Source organism: Oryzias melastigma, linkage group LG3 (assembly GCF_002922805.2).
Source record: "Oryzias melastigma strain HK-1 linkage group LG3, ASM292280v2, whole genome shotgun sequence".
NCBI classification, from domain to species: Eukaryota; Metazoa; Chordata; class Actinopteri; order Beloniformes; family Adrianichthyidae; genus Oryzias; species Oryzias melastigma.
Genome location: NC_050514.1, coordinates 29,637,412 through 29,650,475, shown reverse-complemented (window position 1 = coordinate 29,650,475; position 13,064 = coordinate 29,637,412). Strand labels below are relative to the sequence as shown.

The window sequence follows — 13,064 nt, the reverse complement described above, 5'->3', positions numbered from 1 at the left end:
GAAGCAGGTATTTACAGCATCTTTGAGTCACACTGGTTGAAGTTCTGCCCAAAGATGTTCTGGATCGATTGTAGGTCAGTAAATTGGATCGTTTAAAATGAACCAATATGGACTATGAATCAGATCATCCATCACTAATTATGATGTGAATCGAATCGTTAAATGAACCTTTATTTGAGATAATACATTGAAGATAACTTTTTAATTTGACCTTCTTTGAACTATCATTTATAAAAATAGACGAAATTTATTTTTAGGGTTAACAATGTCATTTATGCTTCATCCTAATCCTGCATGAAGTATTTTAATCTACAGTTTATGGAAAACGTTGAAGCATATTAGGCTTAAACTTGATTAGATACTTTTAGTGTTAAACCTGAGCCAACATCAGCATTTATGTAGAAAATGAAGCATATTTTGGTAGGATTTATGATCCAATTACCACCTGTGTCAGTGAAGGAGGTTTCTGTGAATCAGAGTGATTGGAAGCTTCTCTTGACCTTTGAGTCCGGATCTCTCAGACGGAGATTGGGTCACTGGAAACACTTGATAAAGGGGTTATTTTTGTGCCTTTAACATATCATTTAAATATTTCAGAAATCTTTTTTTTTCATGTTTGAATAGCCTCTGTTAGTTTGATACCTATGGAATCACAGTGACAACATGACAGGCAGGTAATTACCAGACTTCTCATCACTGTCCACATCTCCAACATTGAGTTTCTTTTTCCTCCTCGGATTGAACAACTGTTTCATAAATTGGGCCTAAAACTATTTTTTTAAACATCTAAGCCAATCCATTCTACTTCAAAATTTTAAATATATATATATATATATATTTTAAACAGACTGAGTTCAGTGGAAGCATCCTAAATTTCTCTATTTGTCAACATGTTTTAATAAATATTGACTGACTTGATGTCATTTTAGTTCTGACTGATTTCTGAAGTAATGAGCACCTGTGGAAAAAGAGGGGCGGGGCACACGAGTCCGTCACGTGAATCAATGTGAATGCACCTTAAGTCTGTTATTTCAGGAAAACTTTACGTTTTTTTAGTTGTAATTTGATGTTTTACTTTGCTAAAATGTCACAACTTTAATTAAAAATAACAAGCAATTATTAGGTAAAAAGAATTGCCATTAAAATAGATTAATTAAATGAATTAATTACAAGTAACATGTAATTAATCGCACAAATAATTGATCCCGACAGCACTACTTATAAGTATGCACTTACCGCGAGAACACAGAAGTACTGCAGCTCTGGAATGAGGTTTTTCTTCTTGTTACTTCTGTTGAACCATTTATTTCTGTTTCATCCTTCAAGACTTTTTCTGACCTAACATACTGACCCTGTTCTGGACTGTGAGTTTTCTAAAGAAACCTTTTTGTTTTTTACATCTGTGGATCCGATTGGATAGATTTTTATGTAAATGGTCAATGTTAAACGTCTCTCCGCCTGAGTTTGCTCCACTTTTATATCCTTTAATTCTCCAAACTCAATGCAACAAACTAATTATATGAATTTATATCTTTTTGATGGTTCTGAATTTCTTGGAGAACTTTGTTTTTAACCTGCTAACATTTAGAATAGGCTTCTAAACTTGTAAAACAAACATTTTTAAGCATTCAAAGCAAGCTGTAACAGTTCCAGTGAGGCGTCCATATAAAAATATCCAATGTCAGTTTTGAAAAAAAAGACAATAAATAAATAAATAATTAAAGTGAACCATTAAAAATATGAGTCCAAATTAACCACACTTTTTGTTTCATCAATTTATTGCAAAATAATCTTGGAACTTTGTGATTTAAACTGTTCCAGAGATATAGAAGTTAAAAGAAACATTACCTTAAGCCAAGCCAACCAATTGCAGTAATTGATTACTCTTTGGTGTCAAAAAAAAAAAAATTCTATAATTTTTAAAATATATTTTTTAAACCAAATTTAATTCCGGTGTTTGACACGGGAGCTGGAGTTTCAGGAACTTCAGGAAGGGCTTTAAAAGTCAGTCGATCATTTCAGGATGCAGATCAGTAACAGCTTGATGAAGTCAAATCAAACCACATCGTTTTCCGCCATGCAACATTAACAAACAAATGTGACGTGACATTACATCAGCACATAATTAACAGCAGCAGCGCCATTGCATTGTTCTTGCTTTTTATTATTTAGCGTGAGCTGAATGCTGATTCTACAAGCCTAACGGAATTTTATTTAGGATTTTATTTGACCTTATTTTTGACTTGGATGAACAACATTTAACTTTGTTAAACAATAGATTTTTTTTTTTTTTTGCCAAGAGTAGCACACATAATATAACAGAAAATATTCTAACAAGGAAAAATATTAGGATTGTGGGTAAAAAAGTGTTACAGAAAAATGTGAATGAATAAAGTTTTAACATTTTTGACGTTTTTAGGCTGCAGATGCCTGGTGTGCTTGGAATGAACTCTGACCACGGATGTATAACCATGGTTAGAGTCCAGACCTTCCAAAGCTTCGCTCCAGGTGGAGAACAGGGTGGAGGACAACCAACAAAATGTCTGGAATGCAGAGAGAGACGACCAGTCATAAGTTTAGAGGGGAAAATATGTTTGTGATTGGCTGTGCAGAAAGGCGGGGCATTTAGCTTTTGTTTCAAATTGAACCAATAGACAAAACTGAGAATGATGCATAGAGTGACACAACAACTCCTTAAGGAATCTTCCTTTATGGAATTGAGCCAAAGCCTCACAAACAGAAGCCTAAATTAAACCACGTTAGCAGATGTTAAAAGCCTTGTTGCCGGGTAAAAGTTATTGTGATTTAATAATGTTCACTTTAGCTCTTATCTTTGACGTTTCACCATCATAAATAATTTTCCTGGGTAAAAGTCCAACTTTTCTTTGTACTTTCATGCCCCTCTGTGCTTGACTAAAAACAAAATCTTGTTGTTTCAGGACAGTTTGTTCCTGACAGAAGACTTTGTGAGAATTTTGATGAGAAATCCAAAACTTTCCTTTTTGCAATTGTTTATCAAAAAAGTCTGTCACACACACCTGATGTCATTTAAATTAGATTAACTTTTAGAAGTTTATACTGGAAAACACAAAATATCTCCAGGTATTTTTGTTCTGTGTTTACCTTAAATATTTTTTACAATACAAGACAAAACTACTTTACCAGTAAGATGTAGCGACTTATTTGAATATCTCGTTAAATCATGTGATCTTGTAAACATCCTTTTTTAAGTCAAATCTCTAGCTTTTTGACTGACAATTTATAAATAATTTTGACAATTTGATATTGTCTTATTTTAATAGGTCTAGAAATAAGAATAGTTGGTCTGTTGTAGTACATAAAATATGAACATAAATAAAAATGAACATAAATATATCAGCTTTAATGGTATAAAACTTTTTTGTTTAAACACCTTAACCTAGGGGTGTCCAAATCCAGGCCTCGAGGGCCGGCCTCCAGAATCCCTGCCTAATCTGCTATAGATTACCTGGATCAGGTGTGCTTAGCCAATGAGGAGCATCAATTGCAGGTTGATTGTCAAACATATAGGACAATTATCCAATTATCACAGCTCCTAAACATAAATGTTTATGGCTAACGCAGGGCATCCCTAATTAATTTATGAAATCCTACCAGAAAATATTATTTTTCATTTGAAAAAAAACTTTTTTTACTTATTACAAGGAAAAACATCTTGCAATCTATATTTTTAACTTGTTTTAAGGACATTTTTTTCAGCGAGGAAATTTAGATTTGATCATCCTTATTGTACTTTTTATTACAAATTCCTAATCTTTCTAACGCTCTTCAGATTACTAATTTGATCATTTAATCTCCAGTCACGACAAGATTGTGAGATCTTTTGATAAAGTTTTTTCCCAGTTATAAAATTTGTGGAAATTCTCTGTGAAAATCAAGTTTAGACCTGAACATGACGTTTTCCTCTTTCCAATACTTAGAGAATCTATTTCAATATTTTTTCAGGATGAAGTTCCTGCTGCCAGAAATTATTTAACCATCTGTAGTTTTTAATGCTGCAGGGTTTTGGCTTCAGCTTTTCTTGTAAACGTGTTAACGTCAACTGAGTCCGAATAGAAAATTCACTTTATGAAGGCAGATTAAGCTCACCTTTTGCATCATAAAGCTTCTGCGTTTCTTCTTGACGTTTATAGTTTTACCCACCTTTGTAATATAAGAGGCGTGAACGTATTTATTTTTAATCTGTGGCTTATTCGGTGCGAGTCAACTGAGCAGCATGTTTTTGCAGCGAGAGCCTCTAAATATAAGCAGTCAGCCTGTCTCTAATCCCCGTCTGCTCAGCACAGCCAGATTTATGGAGAAGTTTATCTTCAAACTCCAAAACTAAAATTTGAGTTCCCACTGCTCACACCAGGGAACCGATTTGAGAGCTGCAGCGTTATCTCTGCTCTTGGTGATCACCTGATAATTACAGCAGCATTTCTGGATGGAGCAGAAAGCCTCTGGTTATGCCTCTGGTTATGCTTTCCCAGGGCTGACAGACTGTTATCTCACCTCTCAGGGGGTCACCTGTTGATTTAGACAAGAATCAGCATTAATGATTCATCAGCATCATCTCTGACAAACAGAGATGTGAATACGTTTCTTAATTTTCATTTTTTGGAGGTCTGTTTGTCACCTAAAAAGATTAGACTAGTTGGAAAATTATTAGAGCTGCAAACGTTAACGCGTTAACGGACGCGCTTAATCAAAAATCATTAACACGTTAATATTCATTGATGCAATCGGCGGTCCAGGCTTTAAAACACTTCATCAGGTATCCCACTTATACCACAATTATGTACAAAAGAAATACATATTTAATCATTCAAGTACTTTAATCTTGATATTTTTCACATAAAGTGTCACGGTAACACGATAACGCGTCACTGAGCCTCGAATGAGCAGCAAAGGAAAGCGATAAGTTAAATAAAGCATCAGTTCAGAGAGAAAGTTCACTTGTTTTTGTCCAGAAGATGAATGAAAACATTGTTTGAAAGCAGCCTGAATAATGATACAGAACAGTGTCCGGAACGTCATTCCGTTTCTTGTGGCTGTATGTCAGCATCTCTGTTTTCTTGGAGTAAAACTGCAGAAATAAAAGTCTTTAGAGTTCTGCTTATCTTATTGTTGATGTGTTTTGTTCACATAAATTACTCTTCTGGGTTAGCACTTGATAAATTTAATCATTTAAAAAAATCAAAATGAAGGAAAAATTTCTCTCTGGCTTTTTTTGGTTCAATAGCCACATGTTGTCATCAAATTTACCTAGTAAAACATTGAGATTATTGGTGATTAATCACAAAAAAAGTTTGATTAATCTGATATATTTTTTAAAGCCATTGACAGAAATATACAGTTTTTTGTGTGATTTCATTTTGTGATTATTCGCAGATAAGTGGTCTGCAAATATTTTAACTGAAATTATATTATATTATATTATTATAATTATATATAATCCCAATTAACTGTGATGATTTTTTTCCCAGGTTTGCAGTTAATTTTTTTTTTCAGGCCCTAAAAATTGTGTGTTTATAACCCACACAAACACAAATAAAGTAATTTTATCTGGTAATATTATAAGAAAAGGAAATGTCCAAACGGACCCATGAAAAAACAAAAATAAAGCAATTTCCACATATCTTTGTAAATTTTGGGAAAAATAGTGACAAACCAAACTTCTGGGAACGTAAGATCAGTTTGACTCACCACATCCAGAACCGGTGTCTGTGAATCAAAGAAGTAACTGATGATAAATCTTATTTTGAAAGATATTTCTGAGACTTTGAGAATCTGGAGACTCCGATCCACTCATGAAGAAAACCAGGAATAGTGGAAACCTGGAGGGGCAGACGGAATCAGTTTTAGATTTATATATTAGTTAATGTATTATTGAAATGGCTGCATTTGAACTGGGCTGGGGACAGGCGCAGGGAGACCCAGGTTTGGGTCCTATTGAAGCTCATGGTGCATTCTGGGAATTAAACCCTGGTTACCCGTGTGCCAGTCTTGTACTTAACCAACTGTATGTATGTATACAAATATAACTATGAAACGATATCTGAATTTCAGGGAGGTGTCATGCATGTCTAGAAATTTATTGGCATGAAAATATTTACAAAGTTCAAGGTACGACGGATAAAGTTGACCAAAAAAATGTTCTCAGAAGCAACACTTACAGAAAAAAAATAGAATTCTGCATGTCGTCTGGAGCAGAAAATGAAGTGTGTGTAAAAACAGTGAATATCTCCTTGTGAAAAATGACCAAACAAAAAGCAAAGAAAATTCGACTTTATTCCTCTACTACTCTCTCTTTCCCCGGTGAAGTAAAGGACTCGTCTTGCATGTAATTTTTTTCTGTTAATATAGAGCAGTCCCTATTTTTCTATTTAAATCAGTGGTGGGTAGCACCACTTAACATTGCTGGAGTGTGGCTCAGTGACACCGGAGCGACCTGAAAAAGGTAGACAGAATAATTAGTCACGGCAGATTTGGGTCGCAGGAAGCATCAGTCTCTGGTTCACTTTCCTGCAAATTAGCGGCCGTGCATGTATTCAAATGATAAATCTTTCTCCCTCGCAGAGTTAAAAGGAAGGAGCAGAGGAGGACCACAGGAGCGAGGGCCGGCGCACGGCCGGTTTGGAAATATCAAGTGAATGCAAATGGGAGGCGAGGAATGATGTATCCCTCGGCTCCTGACTGCACGGAAATGCCTCGTGAATGTGAGAGATAATGGCTCCAACACAGACATACCAACAACTGAAAGGAGGAAAAGCCTTTCAAGTATGTATAATGACCAAAACAATCCTTTAGTCGTTTTGTTTTCACTGCAGGAAAAGTTGCATGCTCTCTTTGCTGCTTCAGAACTCCACAATAAGATGTTGTGACTGTTGAAGCTCCTTCAGTTCGTTTCAAGACGGAAAAACTGCTGAAACACATTTAGATGTTTGGTAAAAACTCATAAAGTAACATATTAAAGCAAAATCTTACATTTTTTGTTGCAGAACTTAGTTTAAGATGTTAAAAAAGTATTTTTTACTCGTCACATGTTCAGGATTTCTTTTATTACGACTGATTAATTGTTCAAATCATTTATTTCATGGAAATAAATGTTCCAAACAGAATCTATTTCATGCTCCAAGTCAGTCCATTTATATACACATTTTACTTAAATTATTGACTATAATTTCCAGTTAGACTTAAACATTTGTTATCACTATCAGTTTTTCAGCTCAAACACGTCTGTCATGTTGTTTAAAGGAATCATTTTTGCTTTTTTTTTTCTTGTTTTTAAGTCTAAGTAACACAGACTCCAACTTCTCTCATTATTATCTGCCTTCTGGTATTTTCTTTAAATATATGGCTGGACAACCTATCACACATTATTTTATCTTCATTGCTTTTGGTCACAAAGACTCAAAATCCTATTAAGACTTCTTTTGTTTTGGAGTATTTTTAGTTTTAAAAGCATAAAAGTACCAAAAATAATTTATTTGTCAATAACCTTTATGCCAACTAAATTAATTTGTTGTTCCTTGTTTACCTTTGTGTAATCTATATATTTTTTTTCTGGCTTTTATTTGTATTTATTTTCAAGTTTTGTAATCCAGACGGGATTTTTTTTTTTTTTTAAGTAGTGTACATATGGATCAAAACTGACCTTAACACCAACAATGTTGTTAGTATTGATACATAAATAAAGTAAAATAAGATCAAATGAATAAATAAATCTAACACATAAGTGTGATGTAATGTCCAAGCAGTTTTTTATTTATTCATATAATTTTTCTTAGACACATTTTACCATTTTTTCTAAAATTTAAATGAGGCGGAAGCTAAAAAAAAGTCCAAACTACAAAACATTGAAGCTAATAATTTAATTGATAAGGACATATAACAACAAAAAATAAGATAACATTTTTTAAAAAGTGTATTTTAAAAATACGGGTCAAAACTGACCCGTTACCAAAAGTCATGGTAAAAGAAAGCTAACCTAAGAGGAAAGTCAAAGTCTGTTCTAACTGTAATCTTTACATGTAGAAAAAGGAAACGTCTTCTCAAAAAACTCAATAAACACACAGACCAGCCGCACAAAACCTTATAGACCCACTTTGATTAAAATCGTGTTTTTGTGGCATAATTCTGATAAAGAGGGTCAAGGTTTGGAATTCCATTTCTGATGATTTATTTATTCAAATTGCTGTAAATCAGGATGAAAAAAATGTGGTTAAAAAAGTGTTGATTTGTTATGTAGAAAATACAGAGTTGAGCCCAAACATCCACTTGGAAACAAACAAATTCATGTACGTATTGGTTTTCGTTGTCTGAGCATCTGACTCAAAACTACATCAGCACCAACATTGCTCGGCACTTTGGGTAATAGGAAGGGGGGTGGGGTTGCTCTTGCTCCTGCCCACAATTTGGAGGCAAATATTTAATGAACTATGTCCAAGAAAACCGCACAGGTTTTCCTCATTTTAGTTAAAAACTGCATAATCATAATTTAAAGACCATTAGGAAAGCTTTTTAGTGGATCAAGATCACTCAAGTGATCAACGTGGACTTTAAGTGATTCAACTTTTAGGAACCACAAATTCTCTTCCACAAAACCCTACAGATTTTCCCAGGGAGGCTGAAAGATGTTCCATTCCTTGTCAGAAGTCTTGTCAGAAAGCTTGAGAAGGTCCTCGAAATACTCTCTCCACCTCTCAACAGCTCTACCTCCTCTAGAGCTGCCAGATGTTTGGCAGAATTTCTTGTTTTTTCTTCACGGTCTCCCGGTCCATAGTTTGTCATCGGCTCTGAAGCTCATTTAGATATTTTGGATGCTTTAGAAGTTCCAAAGCGAGCCAGACATGACAGAAGTCCTTCAGCTGGATGATGAATGAGCTCTAAATAAGGCCGTAAAGATTCCCAGCTGCAACTGCATGTTTGCACATAAATGAAGTTTCATCAAACAGCAAAATAAATCTGCCCAAAAAATGTAGGTTTGCAATTGTGTAAAAAGGGTTTTCATAGCCGTAAAAAAGATTTGTGAAATAATTTTAAAGTTTTTTCTTTTTGAACATTTTTTTTGCAGATGTGAAGCAAAAAACTGTGTTTGAGCTCCTGAAGTTGCAGTTGCGAATTATTCCCCTGTCTTAATATGTCTTTATGAGTGGAGGGGCACAAATCAAATTGTCCAATGATGTCCAAGTGTGATGAAAGTTGATTTATGTGCAAACAGGCAGTTGTGGTTCCAAATTTTTATAGTCTTATGTTGAGCCCATAGATTTAAACTTTCAGGTTCAGGCTTCAACTTTCCCTTTTCTTGTGAACATTACATTTTATGACATTTGCATTTTTACAAATAATTTAATTTGGTTTTATTCTAGACATTTTCATTTCATTTGTTTTGAATTGGTACTATCAAGTTTCATCATATTTTTTTCAAAATTTCTTAAATACATATTTTTTCAAATTAGTATTAATTATTAATTTATTTTTCATTTGTTTTAAATTTTTGGTATAAACTGAGTATTTTAATTGTTTTATAATCATCTTTACACATTCATGTGCATTTGAATTTTATTAAATTTTTATTTACCCTTAAAACTTTGTTCCTTTTGTTAAGAATTGGTCCCCTAGTTCTGTTATTGATAATGAATAAATGTAAAATAATACTTTTTTTAAATCTAGTAATCTTAACCTGTGCAATTTACTTTATAATCATTTTTTTTAAACTTTTTGTTTCATGAGATCCTCTTTTCTTCGTTTTGTGGTTTTATTCTTCATACTTTCAAGCTCCACTTTAAAAGTGAAGTTTTTCACAGCAGGTTAAAGCAGGAAAATGACACCAGGAGAAAGATTCAGCTGCAGTTTTCCTCTTGTTTAAGCATAAAAACCAAGAGGCTGACATTTGAAACATATTCTGTGTCATTTTATTTCACAGCTCAGTTAAACAAACAGCCTCAACCTTTTTGCAAAAACACGTCGGCTCAGCCTTTGCTGCTCCTGTGCTTTTTATGCAAAACACACACCTGTGTTTCTGACCTGAATAAGAGGAGAACAGAAAACCACCTCACAATCACTAATTAAAACCCCACAGATTTGCTCCATTTACATAGAAAGAAGGCTCATTTTGAAAGAAGCAGTGTCCTGTATTGTCCCAAATTTTGGGGGGTTTGTTCGTGACCTGTTTCCTGTTTTTTTTGACTGTGTTTGATGTCTGAAAGTGTCATCTCCTCTCCTGCTGACCTGACGTCAGGGACCTGGTGGGACCTGAAGCCTGTCCAGAAGCAGATCAGTTGGAAGTTCTGCCTCCGCTGTTCTGGTTCATTGGTGAAGAGCTTTCCTGTGTCTCATCAGATACACCCATCCAGGCATTCAGATCCAACAAAAAGCGCTGGAGTATGTCAGAGGGATAAACTTTGCCTCCTGGCTTGTGAGATGTAAAATTCAAAAGATGCTGGCAGCACGGTGGCTTACCCGGTTTAATCTTTCTGCTCAGCGCCTCTTGGTGAGTTGTGCATTTTTATCAAAGAAAGGGGAGAGGGGAACATGCATATTCACAGCGTCTCTGGGTCCTTTGCAGACACTAATTGTTACTGTGCTCCTTTCCTCCTCGCAGTTTTATAGCAAAGCTGTTGACGGGCCAAATTCTGCTGCTTAGAAAACACTTGTACTGCGGTTTGACTCGTCGCCTCAGTATTGAGGTGGACCGTGTCAGGGAAAGTGTAGATGAATAGCAGGGCTGAAGAGGGCATCCAGCACAAAGACATCCACGAGCTGTCTGGAGGCAGGCACGAGTGTGTGTGTGTGTGTGTGTGTGTGTGTGCGAGCTCACCAGGAGGATGCTGGGGGAGCAGATGGTGGTCTGAAGAGACTCTGAACAGCATACAAAACACCTGCCTGTCACAGCAGATCACCTGTGATCCCGGGGAGATACAGCAGTCATTCAGGGCCTGTTTAAGATGTCACGGCAGGTGGTTCTGGCTGACTTCTGTACTGATAGATTCAGCTTTTTTTGGCAAGAGGGGAAAGATTGAGCAAGGTTTGTGTCTCAAAATAGACGTGATCATATCTACGGGTAGTGGTAGAGGACAGAAGACTGCTCAGTGTATTTAGCACTGGAATAAACACATATCTGAGTTTCAATAAGGAGAGATCTTAGGAATATGGTTCATTTGTGATACAGAAGGATGTGCAGAAACAAATAAATCCAAAAATCTTTGGCGATTTGGCTCTAGGCTGAGGTCTCCATGCGTGAATGGGATCAAGTCTGACCATAGATGAATAAATAACAATATAGAGCCTGAAGGTACCATCAGTGTTTAACTTCTTTTGGTTTTAGTCATTCATTCTCAATGAAGATGTGTTAGTCTGACACTCGTCGTCCATTCTTTGTCACTTCCTGTTTTGATTGAAAGTCCAACCATAAAAAAATTTTGTCTGATTTTACTCCCAACATTTTTACTGTCAGTCAGAGCATAAAATACTTATTAAACTTTAGTGGCAACCACAGCTAAAGAACAAACAGAGCTACTGGATGCTTCACCTTCTGTCTTTAATGAGACTTTAACACAAAACAACGTGAAATATATTAATTTTTAATTCAATTTTATCTATATAGTCTGATATTACAACACTATGGTCTCAGGGAGCTTAACACTGTTAAGTGTCCAAAAACAAAAAATCAGTCATAAAATCTAAACAACAGCTGATCGCTGAACTAAACTGGTTATCCGTGATCTTAAACCCTCCTTCTCGGTGAGGCAAAACTCATAAAAACGGATCCTCCTGGGGGGGGTGAAACCTCAGGGATTATCAGATGGATTAAATGGAAGGCGAGTACAAATAAAAATGGCTACAAAAACATTTAATTAAGAATTATATTTTTAGAATACGCTAAGTAAGCTTTAGAAGCCATACAATGATTTTCTTAAGCCTTTTTAGAGTGAACTATGTCCATATATCCACTAAAAGACAAATTATTCATGAAATAGTAGTCGTTTCCTTGAATTTTTTCTATCTGGAAGCAAAACGACTCGTTTCTTGAGGCTCCGCCCACCGCTATGTTTCATATTCTTTATAGAGAGGAATGAACAGTATAATACACTTAAAAAGTCAAAAAGTATATATTTTTTAATGGTATGGTCCCCTTATGGTACGACATTGCGCAATCTGTTGGAGGCAGAACTCTGCGCTGCCTGACCTCACAGAAAATACAGCTATTTTGAGAATAAAAATGATTAAATTGAATATAATCATACCTATAATTACATTTTTAGCAAAAATAAGATGACGCGTATATTTTATGGAAATGGAAAAATAATAGCAAGTGAAAATGATTCCTCCACGGTCGTTTGTCTCTGCAAAGCATCGTTCCAGGTAGAGAGCGAGGTGGAGGACGGTTTTGAAACATTGACGACTGACTTCCACAAATTCAAAGGGAAAAACATGTTAGTAATATTGGCTCAGAATTTGGTTATTAGTTCAGAATGAAGATCTGTCAGGAAGTGTTTGTGGAGGAGTACCCAAAGACAGGAGGTGGAAGAAACTTAAAACATTTATTTAAAAAAACAGAAAAAATCACAAGAACCCACGGAGAACCAAAACAGTGACATAACAGAGCAGATGACCTGACAAGGAAGAACTGAAAATCAGACACTTTTATGGACTGAACTGAACTGCAGACAGCTTTGGATCATGACAAACATGAAACTGATGCAATTAAGGGGCAATTTAAAACAGAACATGACCAAAACCTGACAAAAATCAAACCAAAGTCCACAATCCTCACATATCAATTTATCACTAGATGTAGGCTTTAAAAATAATCTGCTAACCTCACTAAATACTTTATGCACTTTTCTTAGACAGACATGAACATTTTCACCCTTTTCTTTATTGTTTAAACTCTCAAAGTTCAAATCTTTATATAAAAAAAACAAATAACGACCCAGTATTATAGAATAAAATCAAAGATCTGATCACGATGGAAGATATTTGTAGATTTGGTAACATGAGGAGACTGACCGACGATGGTCTACAGCCAATCAGGATGC

General features: G+C 35.2%; 2 long non-coding RNA genes across 2 annotated transcripts in view; both read right to left on the bottom strand.

The window, feature by feature from the left end:
- Window positions 1–1,501: 1,501 nt before the first annotated feature.
- LOC112161278 lies at window positions 1,502–5,839 on the bottom strand. Its single transcript, XR_002921843.2, has 3 exons — window positions 5,728–5,839; window positions 4,441–4,548; window positions 1,502–2,543 (listed from the first exon to the last, which is right to left on the bottom strand). It is a non-coding gene; the product is annotated as an uncharacterized LOC112161278 (long non-coding RNA).
- A 237-nt stretch (window positions 5,840–6,076) lies between these two features.
- LOC112161277 overlaps window positions 6,077–13,064 on the bottom strand; it is a 22,025-nt gene continuing 15,037 nt past the window's right edge. The window contains exons 4-5 of the long non-coding RNA XR_002921842.2: window positions 10,844–10,925; window positions 6,077–6,472 (exon numbers count right to left, since the gene is read on the bottom strand). This is a non-coding gene — a long non-coding RNA (uncharacterized LOC112161277). The remainder of the gene's footprint in view (window positions 6,473–10,843; window positions 10,926–13,064) is intronic.